The 4174-nt window shown below is 38.6% G+C and overlaps 1 pseudogene; it reads right to left on the bottom strand.

The window, feature by feature from the left end:
• Positions 1–2680: 2680 nt before the first annotated feature.
• Positions 2681–3962, bottom strand: LOC118593695 (annotated as a pseudogene).
• Between the last annotated feature and the right edge of the window lie 212 nt (positions 3963–4174).

Here is a 4174-nt window from a genome sequence, read left to right as displayed (position 1 = left end):
TCTGTGTCTCAGGTGCGTGGTGTCTTCAGCTGTAGAGGCTTAACTTCCTCCTCTTAAGCCAACCAAAGATAACTAGATATGCCTGATCTTGATGTATGTTTCTGAAGTTGATTCAACCTGAATCATAATTTAAGAATCACTTGATGTGCAGATGTCTCACTTAACAAAATGTTTATTGTGATATAAACTGGAAACTTACTGAAAACAATAAATTCATTCATTAGTTAATATTGTGGTAGTCATAAACATAACACAATAAGTATTTTGTGCATTCATGCTGGTAAGTAGAATAGAGAAAGAAAAACTTTAAAAGTTAAATAAGGAATAGTAAATATAGTTTCAAAATAATTGTTATTGGCTAAAAAACCAGTAAGTATCATTCCAAGATTAGAAGGGAATTGGTAGCTGATGCCCTTGACATAATTTTTTGAGTAAGAATCCAGATTTTTGTTGGGACAGTCTCCATGACAGTTCTCATCAGCAGTGACACTTTCTCAATCTCTTCTCCATCCAGACCTTTCAACAGTTTCTTCAGTGACATGGCCATGGTTCCTATTAGCTTTTTTTTCCACTGCTGAAACAAAGTATATGATCAAAACAAACAAGATTTATTTTCTCTCAGAGTCAAACATTTTCTGTTTGTTGACAGAGGAAGGCCTGATAAAACAAATAAGCTGGGCATCACAGAGAGGGAGGTGAGTAAGAGAGAGAGAATGTGAGAAAGGAGGGGGAAGAAAGGAGGAAAAGAGGGAGGGAGACAGGGAAGGAGGGAGAGAGCTCACTAACAGGTGTTCTGCATCTTCCTGATCATTTCAGTACCCCACCTCATGGATGGTAGCTGCATACACAGAGTAAGTCTGCCTTTTTGAGTGAAACTGAGATTATTATATCATATATATTCATCAAGTTTTTTTTACTAAAATAGAATTGCATCATTTCCTTCCTTCCTTTCTTCCCTCAAGCCCCTTCTCTTGTGCCTGCATTTGGTACACTGACATACATGCAGGTACAACACCTGTGCACCACAGGCACCAGATTCCCAGAAGCCTGCCTATAGACCAGGGACATCCTGATCCCCCTGCCTGGGTGCCCCCCAAACAGTTCAAGCCAAATAACTGTCTTTTGTATCCAGAGGGCCTAGTCCAGTCCCATGGGGGCTCCACAGGCACCATTCCACAGTTTTTTGGGTCACTCATTAGCTAGTGTGAATCTTTGAGGGACTATATTATGATAGAAATAGATTGAGAATTAAAACGAACTTTTCACTAAGTCCATTAAGTGTTACCTGTGTGTGGATATATACAGGAGAATAACCTGTCAGAGCTCAGACACCTGAAGAAACCGACTATTTATTTCCACAGCACCCGTTGAAAAAAATGTCAAAAAAAGAGGAAAAGTTTGGAAGATAAATGGTAAGGGAGAATAGGGGAGCATCTAGAGGGTAAGGAATGGTGGGACCTTTTGGAAAACACAAAATATATGAATATGTGAGTATCAAATTAAAAGATAAAAGTCAAAATAAATGAGTAAATAAAAAAAAAACTTCATTTTCTCTCAAAGTTCTTTCATAAAGCAACCACAGGACCATTCATGAATGTTTCACTTGATACAAGAAAAGTTAGCAACATATGGACTCTGAGAAATACGATTGTTGGAAAAAAATAAAAACAGGGAAAACCTCAGGTGGCTATTGGTTTAAGGTTTTAAATTGTGCTAGAAGACAGGGTGCTCTGCCTCTACTGTGAGATATTTTACTGTGGTTTCCTGAAAGGGATAATATCAGTCAAAACCCACCTTTTGGAGATCATTCTTCTTTGTCTCAAACTTCAGGAATTAACTATACTACATTACAACTTGGTCCATGCCCCTCCATATGAGCATATTTTCTTGACAAAATGAAAGGAACCATCATAGGCATTTTCATCTGGATTTCAATGTATTGCATGATCTCACTCATACAAAAAAGCATAAAATTGATATGACTTATGTGTAGGCTCTACTTTATTACATGTATCTATAAATTAAGCTTAGATATAGCTTTAAATAAATTGCAGTCTCCTTAAAATGCTTACACCAGATAGCGGTAACTAGAAATAGAGTTTTACTCTGCTTGCAATCATGTAATTTGTTTCTCTTTCTTACATGATAGCTTCAGCTGACTTATTGCACTCAATGCTGTGTTGAATGGCAAAATGAGACCTCATTATTTTGTTCTTGGTTTTTAGATTTTTTTTGAATCAATCTTCCATCTATATGAAGTTAGCTGTGCACATTGCATAATTGTACTTTATCAGGTTGAGGACAATTTATTTCTTGTTTATTGGATATATTTTCACTGAAATATTTCTAGATTTTTATCAAATATCTTTTCTACATCTACTGAATCATCTATGAAGATGTATCCTTCAAACACTTCCAATAATATAATAGGCTGATTTTTTTTTTCTTGTTTTAATATTCAAGCAATTTGGTTATAGTAACTGGACAAACTCCTCTTGGACATTGTAAAATTTTTCTTCTCTTTAACATTAGAATTACTGGTATTACAATTTGTAGTGGGATAAAATATAAACATAGGTGTGAATATTCTTATTTTTTTTTTTTTGATATTCACTTTCCTTTAATGACCCCATCTTTCTTGAAGGGTGGGTGCAGGCAGCTAGGCAACAGCAAGACATGATCACTTGAAGATCTTGCCTTGATTGATAGCTTTTCCCATGTGCTGGAAGGCCCCCTCACAGGAAGAGTACTCTTGAAGCAGGGTCTGGGTCTCCTCCCCATCATGATACAGTTTTCACTATATATATATATATATATATATATATCTTGTAGTCCACCTATCATTTTGGGTCAGCAGAAAGGCAATCTCTTGGCCTTGGAAGACCTCAATGCCAGAAACAGAGCTGCTATTGGTGGTTCCAAAGAGGATGACACTAGCAAAAGTATTCTTCCTCAGTTTTTCCAATCACAGGAGCATTACAGTGATGAGATTGCAACACATGAAGGTCTAGGTGAGTTCTTTAGGGAAGCAGTACTCAGCATACTATACCATCCTTAGTAAAGTGCTACAGAAATATGAAAATCAGGGTGTCCTCATTGTAGTGCTTATGCTTAAACTCATCCATCAAAAAGGTACTCTTCTGCAGGTGAGCTAAGGGATCCTTGGCCTGGGGACTCAGCTGGCAGTGCCTGCTCATGCTTGTATATCTCCTTCTCAGGAGCTGGGGCAGCTGCCTTTATGTTCCTCTTTCTGCTCAGACTGGGGCTTCTGTTTTTTCTTCTTGTGGTGAACCTTTTTCTTTCCTTGGGATATCCTTTTAAGGCTGGCTCTCTGTAAACTTCTTAGCAACAAGTTTCACCTCTCACAAGACTTCCCAGAACTGGAGCTAGTTAATGCAGATAAGCACCCATCAGTTGGTATTGAGGAAGGCTTTGTGACAACAGGGCTTTAAGATCTATTTATAGAGCCACAAAAAGGTGCAGATAACTGTGATATCAGTCTGTGTCACTTGCTCAACCATCAATAAAATCCTCGTCTTCAAGAGTGTGTCCAGCAGCCACAGGATTTGCTTCACATCCTCTTTTGTATTTTCAGTGACCTGGTAGTTGTGGTGAATGATGCCCAAGGTAGGGAACACCCAGGTGCTGGTTAGAGGAACAATGTCACTATCAGCAAAGCTCATCCATGGCACCAGCTGAGCGTCTGTGCCTGGAACCTTTCCTGCAATTCCTCTTTGCTTACACAATAGGCTCTCAACATATAGAACCCTTCACCACCCTAAAATGCTGGAACATTGCTTTCTGGAAATTTTCTGAGAAATTCAGGAGAGCGGTTGGTTTGGAAAAAAAGTAGAAGTAGAACAGAAGCAGAGAGCACTGTGGACCTGAGCTCCACTGAGCAGCCATGAGGACCTTGAAGGCTCTCCAGTTTTCAGTTTTCAGTACAGGCTCCCAGCTGCCATGGTGACTCCACACAGAAAGGGAGCAGGGCTGTCGGTGCTGCCACAAAGTAAGGACAGGGAGACAGGGGCAAAAATTCTTGTTTTTAATCATCATTTTGTGTACACGAATTTCTAATACATTAAATACTATGTATAATACGTATGTTAATTTATCTGTATCCCAAAGTTGTGGCTTAGAGTGTCTGTTTTATGGACCTTAACAAGTTTCCTTT

The sequence above is a fragment of the Onychomys torridus genome, chromosome 12, assembly GCF_903995425.1.
Source record: "Onychomys torridus chromosome 12, mOncTor1.1, whole genome shotgun sequence".
NCBI classification, from domain to species: Eukaryota; Metazoa; Chordata; class Mammalia; order Rodentia; family Cricetidae; genus Onychomys; species Onychomys torridus.
The sequence above is the reverse complement of the archived record's forward strand: the minus strand, read 5'-3'. Positions and strand labels throughout refer to the sequence as shown.